This window comes from Odontesthes bonariensis, chromosome 2 (genome assembly GCF_027942865.1).
Source record: "Odontesthes bonariensis isolate fOdoBon6 chromosome 2, fOdoBon6.hap1, whole genome shotgun sequence".
Lineage (NCBI taxonomy): Eukaryota > Metazoa > Chordata > Actinopteri > Atheriniformes > Atherinopsidae > Odontesthes > Odontesthes bonariensis.
This window is the reverse complement of record NC_134507.1, coordinates 39874989-39891442: the sequence shown is the minus strand read 5'-3', so window position 1 is coordinate 39891442 and position 16454 is coordinate 39874989.

Here is a 16454-nt window from a genome sequence, read left to right as displayed (position 1 = left end):
GCATCGAGCCCCTCTCCCTCCCCATCCTACTCAATCGACCAAAGCCCCCCCAGCTTGGCCCCCACCACCGGTGCCCACAGCTGTCATTTCCAACAGCGTCAATGCTGTTGTCTAGGACACTAAGGGCCTCTGTGTTGGTAAACACCATCTCAAACAGAGGTCCAAGGATGGAGTGAAGAGAGGGACAATCAGACTGTCCAATCAGAGATCTTATCCATATCCCTTGCAAGAACACAGCATCCAGTTCAACTATAACTAATCTCAAACACGCAGTACTCAATGTCAGATCTTTAAGTAACAAATCATTCTTAATTAATAGTTTTATTTCCTCTCACAATCTTGATTTTATGTTTTTAACTGAGACGTGGCTCGACAAAAACACAGCAAATGCAGTCCTGATTGAGTCTAGTCCACCTCACTTCAATTTTGTGTCTGAAACACGAGAAAACCAGAGGGGTGGGGGTGTTTGTGCCATGTTCAGGGACAATATACCCACCCACAAGTTGTCATTAGGGCACACTCTAGATGTGCTCATTTCAAGGGGTGTTGAATTGAATTCCAATTGGCTTGAATTGGACTTACTATCTAAGTGCCTTGAGATGACATTTGTTGTATTTGGCGCTATATAAATAAAAATTAATTGAATTGAATTGAATTGTTGTTATTTCAAACGTGAATGTCGTTGATGTTGCTTTATCTGATCATTTCTGTGTTTTCTTCGACCTATCTACTTTACCCAAAACACCAGCTGGGTCTGCAGTTGTTCGGGGAAGACTCATAAATGACAGAACAGGGACACAGTTTATGGAAATGATTAGGTTTGAGAACACCCTGTGTTCTGATGTTGATGATCTGTTGAACTCTTACACATCAAGTCTCTTAAATGTTTTGGATACCATTGCTCCTTTCAATGTTAGAATGGTTAAAAGTAGGCAAAGGGCGCCATGGAGGAAAGAAGAGTCGGTCAGGGCACAGAAAAGGGAGTGCCGGAGAGCCAAACGGAAATGGCGCAAGTCTAAGCTCCAGGTTCATTATGAGACTTACAAAGAAAAGCTATGTGTGTTTAACCAGACTTTGCGTAGAACGAGGGAGAGTTATTTTTCTGAAATCATCAAAAACTGCAGTAACAACTCTCGTGTCCTGTTTGCTACAGTAAACAGATTAACAAACCCTCCAGTTTCACTGCCTTTAGAACTTATTTCTACATCCAAGTGTAATTAGTTTGCAATATTCTTTATTAATGACAAAGTTCAAGGCATTAAAAATGCAATAATTTCCACAACACAAATAACTACTCTGCAGCCAGCTAGACACCTAGGGCTGACACATTTCACACCTGTTACTGACAAAACAGTCGAAGAGACCATCTGCAGTCTGAGTTCATCAATGTGCTGCCTTGATGAGTTGCCCACTAGATTCCTAAAGTCTGTGCTGAGCAGTTTGTTACCACAACTTGCTCATATAGTCAACATCTCACTCCAGACTGGAACATTTCCAAAGGCCTTAAAAACTGCTGTCATTAAGCCTCTTCTAAAGAAGAGCAATCTTGATGCCACAGTACTGAACAACTACCGGCCCATATCAAACCTGCCATTCTTAGGCAAAGTCCTAGAAAAAGTTGTATACCAACAGGTCAGTGACTTTCTCCTGTCTAACAATGCTTTTGATACTTTCCAATCAGGCTTTAGGCCCCACCACAGCACTGAGACAGCTCTGATCAAGGTGACAAATGACATCCGCCTGAACACAGATGCAAGTAGAGTCACAGTCTTAGTTCTGCTGGACCTGAGTGCTGCCTTTGACACAGTTGACCATGCAATCTTATTACAGAGGTTAGAAGACTGGGTGGGAATCTCTGGTCGTGCTTTAAACTGGTTCAAGTCCTATCTGGAGGACAGGAAATATTTTGTTGAAATTGGTAACTGTGTCTCAGACCAAATGGCTATGACCTGTGGGGTTCCCCAGGGGTCAATCCTGGGACCCGTATTGTTCAATCCGTACATGCTTCCACTAGGCCAGCTAATACGCAGCTATAATGTGTCCTACCACAATTATGCAGATGACACTCAGATCTACGTGTCACTGACGGCAGGAGAACACGGGCCTGCAGATACACTGTGTCGCTGCATCGAACAGATCAGTGTGTGGATGCAAAACAATTTCCTCCAGCTAAACTCAGACAAAACTGAAATCATTGTCTGTGGCCCATAGAAACAAAGAGAAAGTGTTATCAGTCACCTTGAGACTCTCTCTCTAAAACCTAACTATCAAGTTAGAAATCTCGGGGTAATATTGGACTCAGACCTGAACTTTAACAGCCACATTAAATCTGTAACATCAGCAGCTTTTTACCATCTAAAAAACATTGCCAGAATCAAAGGAATAGTGTCTAAACCAAACTTAGAGAGACTGATCCATTTGTTTGTCTCCAGCAGGTTAGACTACTATAACGGCCTGCTCACTGGGCTCTCTAAACGGGCTATAAGACAGCTGCAGTACATCCAGAACGCTGCTGCTCGAGTCCTGACTAGAACCAGGAAATACGACCATATTAGTCCAGTGCTCAGGTCTCTGCACTGGCTTCCTGTCGCTCAGAGAATAGACTTTAAAACAGCTCTGCTTGTGGACAAGTCTCTTCACGGTCAAGCGCCGAAGTACATCTCTGACATGTTAGAGCCATATGAACCAACTCGGGCTCTGAGAACCTCAGGGAGGGGTCTCCTGCTGGTGCCCAGAGTCAGGACTAAACAAGGTGAGGCTGCGTTTCAGTTTTATGCCCCTAAAATCTGGAACAGTCTTCCAGAAGATGTGAGACAGGCCTCAACTCTGACAATGTTTAAATCCAGGCTGAAAACAGTTCTATTTAGCTGTGCATATGACACCTGAAAGTATTTTATCTGCACTCTTCACTTTTTAATTACTTAATGATTATTTTAATGGGTTTTAAATTTCTTTCTTTTTTAATTTCTTTCTTTTATTTTTTTATTCCTTTTTAATGGTTTTATTGCCTTCTTGTGATTTTATGTAGCTGTAAAGCACTTTGAATTGCCCTGTGTATGAATTGTGCTCTATAAATAAAATTGCCTTGCCTTGCCTTGCCTATAATACAAACAAGCAAAACAACCAAATTATCATCAGGTAAAAAGGACAATGTACCTCAGAAGACATGGTCGCTGTCGTTTATCTGCCAGGTTGCATGAATAGGTCAGAGGTCTCATACATTCATTGCGCTTTGAGGGGGGTTGAGGTGGGCATTTTTACGACAGTGTAGAATTTCAGGTTGACCAGTAGAGATCGCTATACTGCCGCTAAATTACCTTGTATCCCTTTAAATCTTCTCCAAAAAAGTTCGAGAACAAACTGAAGCGGGACACACAGAAATCAAAGTGACACCTCTGAGAAGGGTGTTCCTACCAATGACGTCACCCTCTTACACACGTGTTCTGCCTCTGATCTCGATTGGAAAAAAAGTCGAATTCGAAGGTGGATTATAAGACACAGAGCACGCAACTTTTCAATATCATCTCTGGTCTTAGAAAATCAAGCAGCCAAAAGCTTGAGCTATTGTTGCTGAAAATTGGGAATTTATGATGAGGAATTAGAGGGAAAAATAAAAAAGGGAAAAAAGAAACGGATCCGAGACCTTCCATAAACGCTGCCTGACAGGATCAAGAAGCTCATTTGTTACTAACAAAATGCCCCATTCCAACTTTGTGTCTATCTGTACTGTTATTCTCTTATCGGTTATCCTTGGTTATTGTAAAGATGTTTGCACATGTTGCATGTAATTTATTAGATATTGGGATCAAGGGAGTAGGGTTTCAGCAGAACCACGGACAGCGCTGTTTGTTTGCGCTGTCCATAATACTGAAAGCTGAAATTGAATAACCTCTCAGAACGCCGCTCTGAAGCTGCTTTTAAAGACTTCCCACGTATCTGTTTGTTCTGTTAAGTACTGTGTTAAGGCACGTATTGTATGGCATATGTGGTGTAAAGTTGGCTGAGCATTTGAGTGAAGTTCTTTTGATGGGAAAACTCAGTAGTACTGAGTCTGCACTACTGTGTGGTTGTCGCTTCGGTTTGTCATTGTCACAATTCATGCAACACAACTCTTTATCAGCAGTGCATTTCTGATATCTGCTTTACAGTAGCTCTTTTGTCAGCTCAGTGAAATACTAAAAACATTGAACTAAAATACAATCATGACTAGTATTTGTAGTCGTAAAGATCCGGCTAACTTCATTGCAATGCCAATTCATCATCACGCTTCAATTATTGTTCAGAAGACTCTTAAGTCCACTCTTAAGTAAGACCTCTCGCGTTTTATTTGTCATTACAACAATTATCACTCAAATCAGAGAACTGAGAAAATGAGTCTGTTTTCCTTAATGTTACTTCTTGAATTTAGCTTTGAGCATCTTTATGGTCTTCACTGTTATAAAGTCTTCTATTGTTATAAAGACAAAGCCAAGTATGTCCTCGTAAACTTTGTTTTTCTCTTCATAAAACAACGATCAGCAGGATGGTTTTATTTGGATAGCCGTGTTGTATTAGTATTTCTGTCTGAAGGTGACTGAAAGTGGCTTTTCTTGTACAAAAGCCATTCAATCTGTGATCATTCTGACCGTACCATGTTAGGATACAGGTGGCTTATCATCTCACCTATTTGGTCATGAACTTTTATTCTTTTTCTTTTCTTCTGTCTTGCTATTTTCCACCTAAAAGAGGTCTTCATTGTCCTTGTCTCCTTCCCCTGTCCCCAGGTGCCGCTTCCCTCACTTTTTACATGTTCTGAAATCAGCATGCTTGCATCCACGTACCTGATCATCCCCAGTTGTATTCAAACTTCCAGCTTTCTATCAGTCCTTTGTGCAGTTTCCTCCTGGCTACCCAGTTTTGTATTGAAATGGAATGGAATGCAATAGAATGAAATAGAATAGAATGAAATTATATTTTATCAACACAAGAGTGAAATTCTAATGTTGTTGTTTCATTGCATGGAATTATTGCTGCTGGCAGGAAACACCGCCCCTATCGTTCCATGTTGCAGCAAAGCTGAAGAAGCCTCTGACAGAACACACGTCACTCTTTAATTACTATGAAGAGAGCGTGTAGCGTTGTTCTTTATGTTGAGCAGCTTTTGCAACATTCTCCTGTGCACAACCAGCTCCAGGGCAGTACCCAGCACAAAGTCAGTCTTCTTTATTAGTTAGTTCAGTTTCTTTGAGCCACTGGCTCGGACATTCAAGATAAACTAATTGTTTCCATGCCATGTATGGGACGACCAGTTCACAGTACTCAGCCTCTTGTCCATCACCAACACATTCCCATGACTGCAACTTTTTTTGGATTAATGAGCCCTTGACATGATTTCAACGATACATCTAGTATCGTACCTCATCCAGGCATAAATGTCTGTCCTCATCTAAATTGAGACTACATTTACCCCTAAGCAGTTTACTCATTATTTCTTCTTCATGTAAACCATGTTTCAATCATAAAATCTTTTTCATCCACTTTTCAGTCACCAAAATTAGATAAGCAGACAGTGGTAACCAAGCAGCTTGTGGAAGTAAGTGAGAGGACGGCAACTCATGCATCTTGGTCATGCTTCTGTAACTAAGATGCAGAAGCAAACTGGAAAAGTGTTTCTTTGTCCACGTTTCTGTTTAGAATGTAACTACTGTTCACTTTGTTGTCACTGCAGTCTGTGGCCGCCAGCATGAACTAGAAATTGACCGCTACTAGGTCTTTTTTGGATGGTTATAAACAAAAAACAGAGAGGATGTAACTTTATTCTTTCAGTTAGTGTTGTGTGTATCTTGGGCGCATAAAAGAAGTTAAACTCATGTCTTTATTAGCAAAGGTGGAATTGATTGATATGCTCACAATTCTGTAAGTAGGTGACATTCCTTCTTTATCTATTATATTTGGAATTGATATTCTTCAAAGTATATACATATATGTACTGTTTCTGTATGTTTTCAATTTAGTTCCACAGCTCGTCGGAGGTGTCCATAAATGTGATGTGCTGAATTTGAATGAACTGGAATTTTACAGCAGTACCTTTACTTCTACACAGGTAAAATATCAGCAAAGAAAGATACTGCAAGCAGATGGTGGTTCCAGGTTTGACTTCATGGTGACACCTCCTGACAGGAACTGCAGCTTTCAAATTATCAAAGCCTAAGAGATTATTTTACAGTATAATAGGGACACACAAAAGAGCGTAGATATGTCAATTTTGTTTGTTTATTTCACCAGGAAGCCCAACTAAGATGTAGTTTGTGCCACAGACTGCAGTACTGAGCGCGTCAACAGTAGGTGGCGGCAGAGTACCGCACAATCTGCTGATAAAGAGAAAGAAACTAAACTACAGTACTTTCTTGTCAGTGGTTGGATCAGGTCCTGCATTTGGCAGGGATATAGGTACTTAGCCTCTGCCAAGTGTTCAGTAGTCTTATACTTGGTCCTTTTACTGACCCATCCAAAAAAAGAGATTAAGTTTATTGCTTACTTGCTATCTAAAATGAGTTAAACTTATTTTTACAACTGTAAGTTAAACATTAATAAAAAAATAACCAATGTTTTAAATAACTGATGAATATATAGAAGTCTTTTACATGAGTTGTGCACTTAAACGCCTAAAAGTCCTACTTAACATTGGGTTTTATTTTGCGTCACTTATCCAAATGTAGCTTTCAGCCTGCATCACACAGCCATTTTGTTGAACTATCAGGGTAGGGATTTCTGACACTTCATTTTTGCTTCAGATTTAGTTCAAACAGATTGATTTGAAAGCTTTGACAAAGTGCATCACTTAATCTAGTAAAGTAAAGTAGTGGGCATAAAGGCTTAAATGACAAAACACTTGATATTCAACTGAGATGTACAATGTGTGTATGTACAGTCTGCAGTATGAACTATACCCCACATAAACCTCACAAGTTCAGAGGCCCACTGATACATGTCTCACATTCACAGCTCACACATTGCGTCAATTAAACAAAGCCGACGTTTCATCTTCTGTAGAGCGAAGCAATGCTGGTCGGTCAGTGAATATCCAGAATCACTGTCTTATAATATGAAAAGATGGTAATAATGTTAACAATCAAAATTGTAAGTTGTGTCCCGTAATGGCTTCTGTGTAGCACCAGAGGGTATCACAGACTCAATTGTCAAAGCTGTGTCTTCTTGCTGAGGGAGAATTAAGTCTTATTTCTTATGTGTGTGTGTGTGTGTGTGTGTGTGTGTGTGATTTTTAGACTTTGTATCATCAGCAAAACCTTAAATGAATACCACATATTGTTAAAATCTATCAGAATGACTGATTTACTGAGTCACTAATTTCAGTCCTTGGTATCACACTGAAATATCACCTCAAAGGAGAAACACACCAATCTGACCCATAATGGGGGGCACACATTAGCACACTCTTCCACATCCTGTGGCACTGTGGCAGGTAGACATATCCACCACACACTTGCACTGTACACCGGCAGACCAGCCCGTCTGGCACCAACAATGCCCTGCCACGTTCAAAGTCCCTTTAATCCCCATTCTTCTCCATTCTGATGCTCGGGTTGAACTTCAGCAGGTTGTCTTGTCACCTCTACATGCCTAAATGCACTGAGTTGCGACTGTGGAGGCCATTGGAGTACAGGGAACTCATTGTTGTGTTCAGGAAACCCTGAGCATCCCTGGTGCTTGAGTTGGGGTGAGTGTGCCTGGACCAGGCAGCCTGGTGACTTTAAACATTTTCAAAGTGTTTCATCGTACCAGGGTCGCGGAGCTCCGGCGGGTGCGGACTGGAGTGTAAGCCGGGGAGGGGTGCTTAAGTGTGGGTACACAGGGCCGGCTGGAGGGCCTGGAGCCTCTCGGGCTGGATGTGTGTGCGCACAGGGCACGAGAGCCTGGATGTTGGGAGAGGAAAGCAGCTGTGAATGTAGGTGCTTATTGGAGTTCCTGTTGCCTTCCTGTCACCTGGAACCAGTCTGCCCATTCTCCTCTGACCGCTCACATCAACAAGGCATTTTCACTGGATATTTTCTCTTTTTAGGACCATTCTCTGTCAACTCCAGAGATGGCTGTGGGTGAAAATCCCAACAGATCAGAAATGAACACGTTCAATTTGACATATTTATAGAAGGTGCGCACGTTAATCATGTGTAAAAAGCTAATTTTTCGTAAAAATGGTAAATTTCAGTTCATTTGTTTTGAGTTTGAGACCCCCCAGTGGTCCCAGCATTGAGCCCTCAGACAGTCCTCCACTAATAGGTCTAATTAACTTTTAACATTCACTGTGTCACAAGCTTCATGTAAACCTAGAAAAAGGGCTGCAAAGTGTTGCTTGTTGTCCAAGGATTCTATTATTTCATTCTTAGGCCAGAAATATACCTGCTTTTGATCATGGATGCACGTGTTTATCCTGGCTGCCTTTTTGTTTGCAGCATCCCTTGCGCACATCCTCAACAATTAGCGCTACGCGCTTGCAACGCTCATTTTTATGTAAAAAGGGTAAAAAAAGGGTTTCAATTTCAGTTATTTTGTTTAATTGAGATGAAACAAACTAACCCGGTAGCTGCATCGACCCAAAAAAAAATAAATAAATTTAATCCGTCAGTGGAACTATAGCGGAAATGTCATTTTTCCGTTCCGCCACTAAATCGACTGCGACTGAAATGGAGACTCGTCAGACTAGGCAGCGTTTTTCCAATCTTCTACTGCCCGGTTCCGCCTCAGTGTCCTGCTGTCAGCTGACAGGAGCAGCACCCGGTGTGGTCTCCTGCTGCTGCTGCGCAGCTTCTTCTGCCTTCCTTGGTTGGAACGAGCGCTTATTGGAGTTCCTGTTGCCTTCCTGTCACCTGGAACCAGTCTGCCCATTCTCCTCTGACTTCTCACATCAACAAGGCATTTTCACTGGATATTTTCCACGTGGAGTACCCCCCAAAAGATTTGTCTCAATGTTTGAATCTTTGAATCTCGCTATTTAGGCTATAACCTCCATAGTAGACACATGTGCATATGTCTATGATAATCGCTGATAGACGCTCACTTTTCTTGTACTCCCACAGCTCATGTACAAATCTAAACGATCGAAATGGTGCTTGTTTAGCTACTACTGACCATCATTAAGAGAAATAGCATACAAATCAAATAGTGAGACACTTGCAGTCGGTCTGTTTTTTATAGTTGCGTTTCAAATATGTGCATTGAGAAACTACCTTGAACAGTGCAATTGACAATAAACAGTAATTTGACAAACCAACATTACAAAAAAGACAATGGTGAACAAACATCAAAACAGCTGCAGCGTTCTATATTTCTATAGCAGTAAAGTATACATAACTCAAAATATTTAAATAGTCTAATATAAATACCATAATATATAATATAATATAATATAATGACTCAGTATTATGTGTGATGGAATAACATATGTATGATATACATATACATACAATATAATATAATTTAAATATAGGTATATATATATATACAATCATCCTCATAAGATTTTCACATCTAAGCAACAGTGCAATTGACAATAAAAAGTCATTTCACAAACAAAAACTTCTGATACAGAAGACAAATGTAAACAAACATCAAAACACCTGCTGCTATTATAAATACCATAATATTTCAATAGTTTAATTCTAATACACATATAGTAATATAAAATATAATATAATAATTTAATATAATTTAAATATGTATGTATATTGTGACGACCCCTCCGCTCCACTAGATGTCCCGGTTCTCTTTAGTGCTTCTTCCCTTCTGCAGAGAGTAAGGAGTGCTCGTCAGACTGATTGAGCACACCTGGGGCTTGTGCTTCAAAAGCTCCTGTCTTGCCAGTTTCGATCCCTCCTGACTTGCCTTTGACTTGCAGGGCGGCGGCTATTTTTGTTGCTTTGTGATCGCTTACACATTCACACACTCAGGCATGCATACACAACTGACAACTGACTTCCACGTTTCTTAGTGATGGCAAAACGAGGCTTTTTGAAGCATTGAATCTTTTTTAATCATTGTGTCATAAAGTGGTTCACTACTCGAAGCTTCATTCAATTCCCTTGGGTGACATCTACTGGCGTAGCGATTGTTGCACCTTATGAAGCCCTGCGAATGTGATGCATATAATAACATGATAATAACACGTATGTATGTGTGTTGTACATATGGGTTTGTAGTACCTCATTAAAGATTGATTAATTTACCCATGAAATAATAATTTGCCCTCTCCGGGTCAGGAATGAGATCCTTCCCCAAGTGGAGGAGTTCAAGTATCTCGGGGTCTTGTTCAGAGTGAGGGACGATTGCAGCGGGAGGTTGACAGGCGGATCGGTGCGCCATCAGCTGAGCCAGAAGGAAAAGCTCTCGATTTACCGGTCAATCTATGTTCCTACCCTCACCTATGGTCACGAGCTGTGGGTAGTGACCGAGAGAATGAGATCGCCAATACAAGCGGCCGAAATGAGTTTCCTCCGCAGGGTGTCTGGGCTCTCCCTTTAAGGCTGAGTTAAGCCTGGTTTAGCTGCCCTTGCGCTTGCGTCTTGCGCTTGTGTTAATGGCTCAAGACGTTTATGCTACATTTTGCTTTTCCGGCGGTTGCGTGTGCTGCGTGGCGATTCACCGCCAGGACAGTAGGTGGATAGGGTGAGAAGCTCGGTCATCCGGGAGGGGCTCGGAGTAGAACCGCTGCTCCTCTGCATCCAGAGGAGTCAGATGAGGTGGCTCGGGCATCTGGATAGGATGCCTCCTGCACGCCTGGTGAGACACGTCCCACTGGGAGGAGACCCCGGGGAAGACCCCGGACACGTTGGATCTCTGGCAGGGGAACGCCTCGGGGTCCCCCCAGAAGAGCTGGAGGAAGTGGCCGGGGACAGGGACGTCTGGGTTTCTCTGCTCAAGCTGCTGCCCCCGCGACCCGACCCCCAGAGAAGCGGAAGATGATGGATGGATGGATGGATGGATGGATGGAATAATAATTTAAAAACAATGTGAAAATTTTTGGTTTGTCATTCATATTTTCTTTGGGAGTGTGCTTGGTGTAATAAAGAGGGTGCTTGTGTTATTTCAGGTGTTTTTATTAAAGAAAAACGTTTTTTGCACAGTAGAAGGACTCACACGGTTTCTTTCTTTTTTATTGAGTCAATTTCTCCAGCTTTGGAAAATACTCTGTCCCAGGGAACAGAGGAGGCTGGTGTGCTGAAGGAACTGTTTGGGTCGAAATATTCCACACTTTAGAACGCTTCCTCGATGGTTGCTCTATGAGAGAAAAATCCAAAACTCTGAATATAAAAAAACGAGAGCTGTTCATAACGTATTATACGTGTAGAACGGAGACATGAACCGGGGCTTCAGCCATCTTGAATACACTGAATCGCGGCAAATGTTCAAAGCTCCACTATCAACTCGAAGCAGTCAGCTGACTCGGTCTGAATGAAGCAGTGAAGTGGTTCAAACGTCATCAGTGACGTCACATGAAGCAAGCTCCGGCCCACTGCTTCACTATAACTACCCTGTCGAGTTTGAAGCGTGCTTCGGAGCTTCGGTGTTGGAGGTAACATCACTAGCAATTGGTCTAACCGAGAGAAGGGAAAGGGTTACTATCGAGTACCTAAGGTAATCGCCCATAGAGGTGAGAAATGGAAAAAACTTGTGATGTATGTTGTATATATGACTCCGACCAGTAGGGGGAGTCTGTCACCAGTGTTTGTGTATTGAACCTGCTGAGGTGTTCGTAGAAGAAGAACTGGAAGTAAAGTGAACAAGTTTGGTCACAGCCGTGTCTCCGTTCATATATTACGTTAACACAATATTACATGGTGTCAGAAGTCAAAAATGGAGCAGTTAAAACCTCCGAACAGTCTGAGCTTCGAGGGAAATCTGGCAGAAAACTGGCGAACGTGGATTCAAAAGTTTGAACTCTATCTCATTGCGACGGGCATCGAGGAGAAGAGTGAGAAGGTGAAATGTGCGACATTCCTTCACGTTGCTGGAGATGAAGCGATAAAGGTATTCAATACTATGGACTTTGACGAAGATGTGGACGGTTTTAGCGAACTGAAAGAAATGTTCAGAGACTACTGTGAGCCACGGAAGAACATCACTTACCTGAGACACGTGTTCTTTACCCGAGTCCAAGGACCGAATGAAACGATTGATGCTTATGTGATGGACCTCAAGAACAAAGCAAATGGTTGTGAGTTTGCACAGCTAACAGATGAACTGATAAAAGATTGCGTAGTCTGTGGCATAAACAACGACGCTGTGAGAGCAAGGTTGCTCAGGGAAACGGATTTAGACCTGACAAGGGCTGTGGGAATCTGTCGAGCAAGTGAGGTAACACTAAGTCACATGAAAGCACTACACGAGGAAGCTGATGTGGCGGTGAATAAAATAAAAGTTACCAAAGTGAAGAAAGAGAGTAACAAGCAGTTTGACACTGACAAAGAGAAAGGAGAATGTAACAGGTGTGGCTACATCCACGAGCCAAAGAAGTGTCCAGCATATGGGAAAATATGCAACCAGTGCAAATTAAAGAACCACTTCAGTCGCATGTGTAGGTCACAAAAACAACAGTTTAAACACAGGAAAACTGAGAAAAAGGTACATGAGATAGAACAACAACTAGAAGATGATGTCATGTTTATGGGATGTATCGAGATCAGACAAAGTGAGCAAACAGGTGCAGAGCTGCAACTGGATGCAGTCTCAACAATGAACAATGACAATGAGAAATGGACTCAAAAGCTCAAAATAAACAACAGTGTGCTAACTGTGAAGCTTGATACAGGAGCAGAGTGCAACGTGCTGTCGATGAGAGACGCAGTGCTACAGAAGTCAGGATGTAGGCTTGTCACTTACTCCGGCCACATGATCACTACAAAAGGCAAGGCAAAGCTCAAATGTGATTTCAAAGACAATGAATACGAGTTAGAATTCCAGATCATAGAGAGAGACTCACCTGCTATCCTTGGAAGAGAATCCTGCACAGAGCTAGGATTACTCAGAAGAGTGTACAGTGTAAATGACAAAGACAACGCTGACATTCTGAGTGAATATGAAGATGTGTTCACTGGGCTAGGGTGCGTGCCAGGACTGCACCACATCCAGCTCAACCCAGATGTCAACCCTGTCATCCACGCACCAAGGAAAGTGCCAATAGCATTAAAGGACAGAATAAAAGCGGAACTGGATAGAATGGAGGATCTTGGAGTTATAGTAAAGCAGACTGAGCCCACAGACTGGGTGAACAGCATGGTCACTGTGGTGAAGCCCAACAAACTGAGAATCTGCATCGATCCCCAAGACCTCAATATCCACTACGCATGGTTGAAGAGATCGCCGCAGAGATGCCAGATGCAAAGGTTTTCTCTGTAGTGGACGCCAATCACGGGTTTTGGCAAGTACAGTTGGACGAGGAGAGTTCCAAGTTATGTACGTTCAACACCCCGTACGGACGTTACCGCTTCCTGCGACTTCCTTTTGGAGTGTCGTCAGCTCCAGAAGTGTTTCAAAAGTGCATTGCACAGAGACTGGAAGGTTTGGAGGGAGTTGTGAATATAGTGGATGATATCTTGGTGTGGGGTGAAAATGAGGAACAGCATGACAAGAGGCTGAGAGCGCTGATGGACAGGATCAGGAGCATCAACTTGAAGTTGAACAAAGACAAATGTAAAATAAGAAAGAAAGAGATCACATACGTCGGTCACATTCTGTCTACAGAAGGAGTGAAACCAGACCAGGAGAAGGTCAGAGCTATACAGAGCATGCCCGAACCAGAAGACAAGGCAGGTCTGTTGAGGTTTCAAGGGATGCTTCAATATCTGGCTAAGTTCGTCCCAAACCTCTCTGACGTGAGCGCGCCGCTCCAGAAACTCCTGGAGAGTGATGTGGCTTGGCATTGGGATGCTGAGCAGCAGCAAAGCTTTGAGAAGATGAAGATGCTTGTGAGCACAGCCCCCGTTCTCAGATATTTTGATGTGAAAAAAGACACAACACTGTCAGTCGACGCGAGCTCTGAAGGGCTGGGAGCAGTGTTAATCCAGGATGGACAGCCGGTGGCCTATGGCTCGAGAGCGCTGACTGACCAGAAAAGGTATGCGCAAATTGAAAAATAACTTTTAGCAATTGTGTATGGCTGTGAAAAGTTCAAGCAGTACGTTTATGGCAAGACAGTGCATGTGGAATCAGACCACAAGCCTTTAGAGACTGTGTTCAAGAAATCACTCCAGAAGGCTCCTCCAAGACTCCAGAGGATGCTGATGAGCCTTCAACCTTACGATCTGCGGGTCGGCTACAAGCCTGGGAAGGAGCTCTACATCGCAGATACGCTGAGTCGAGCTTATCTGAAAGAAAAAGCAGAACAACTCCTGGAGGATGAACTACAGGTCCATCTGCTAACAGCTCAACTGCCAATCACAGAAGAGAAACTGAACACATTCAGAACACAAACAGCAGCTGATGAGGAACTGCGGAGAGTCATGGATATGGTCCAAGCAGGATGGCCAGCTGAAATACGACAGGTACCAAGAGTCATCAGAAAATATTGGACATTCAGAGAGGAACTCACATGTTTTGATGGTTTACTCTTCAAGAACACACGACTTGTTGTTCCAAGTACACTAAGAGCAGAAATGCTTGCGAGAGTCCATGAAGCTCATCTTGGAGTTGTAAAGTGCAAGGAAAGGGCGAGATACATCATGTTCTAGCCCAACATGGCTAAGGAGATTGAAGATGTTGTTTTAAAGTGTGCTGTCTGTAACACATTCAGGCGGAGCAACACCACACTCATCTGCCATGACATTCCAGAGAGAGCCTGGGCAAAAGTTGGAGTAGATTTATTCCACTATGAGTATGAGCAAGGTGATTATCTGCTGTGTGTGGATTACTACTCGAAGTATCCGGAAATTGCTAAACTCACTGGGACGACCAGCAGACAAGTGGTAACAGCACTCAAATCTATGTTTTCGAGACATGGGATTCCGGACGAGGTCATGTCTGACAACGGTCCTCAATTTTCAAGTGCTGAGTTGCGGTCATTCACAGATAGCTGGGAGTTTGTACACACCACGTCCAGCCCGGGATACCCCCAGTCTAATGGACAAAGTGAGAGAGCAATCCAGACTGTAAAAAATTTACTGAAGAAAGCACAAGAGAGTCAGAGTGATCCGTACATTGCTTTGTTGGAATACAGAAACTCACCTTTGGATGGAGTGAAACTGTCCCCTGCACAGCTACTCATGGGTCGGAGACTGAGAACCAAACTGCCAACATCAGCACAGCTGCTGAAGCCCCAGCTGTTTGACAATGTGCACCACAGCATCAAGGAGAGACAGCTGAAACAAAAGCAGTACTTCGACCGAGGAGCAAAACAGTTGCCACTTCTGATGGAAGGGGAGAAAGTAAGAGTAAGAATCAAAGACAGCAGTCGTCGTGAGAAGACATGACAACCCCCGGTCTGTAATAATCCAAACAGGAGATGGAAACACCTACAGGAGAAACCGCCGGCATCTGCTGAAAACCCGAGAAGAGACTTTTACACAACCATGCCCTGGAGATGTGGAGGACTGTGGGTCAGTCACCACCAGTCCACCTGCAGAGACTGAAAGGCCCATGCCATCACATGCACAGTCACCTGTGACATCACCTGAGAAAGAGACTGTGACACCAACTGTGCACAGAGAAGAAACAGTTAAGGGGTCGAGGTGTGGCAGGTTAATTAGAACACCAAAACGTTACTGTCAGTGATGAGCAGCATTTCATTTGGACTTTAAAGTCATTTGCTTTAAACCAAGAAAGACAGAAAATATTGCTAAGTTGTTTGAAGTAGTTATGAGTATAAATGAAGCACGTTAAGTTAATTTTGGTTTGTTAATTAATGTACAGTTTTGAATGATATTGCATTAGAAAAGTGTGCTATAAAAAAAAAAAAAAAATTGTTTCTACTTCATAGCAGTTGTTTATACTGTTAATCTGTGAACCGTAAAGTTAATAAGTAGAAAGTGTTGAGTAAATTGGTTATGGAGAATATCTTAGGGGGAAAGATATGATGTATGTTGTATATATGACTCCGACCAGTAGGGGGAGTCTGTCACCAGTGTTTGTGTATTGAACCTGCTGAGGTGTTCGTAGAAGAAGAACTGGAAGTAAAGTGAACAAGTTTGGTCACAGCCGTGTCTCCGTTTATATATTACGTTAACACAATATTACAAAACTCACAGAACAACAACGCAAAAAGTGGATAGCTAACCTACGTTTACAGACTGGAGGGGCTGAATCTGCAAATGCTCGTGTCTGCGGTGACCACTTCGGCAAAGGTATGTGCGAAATCTAACTGTTTTGTAGTAGTGCAGTAAAGTATTATGTTGTTAAATACCAATCAACAGTAATGTAATACGGGCTACGTTTGGGCTTTGTTTTGAAGGCTTTCCCAGCGTGTTGTT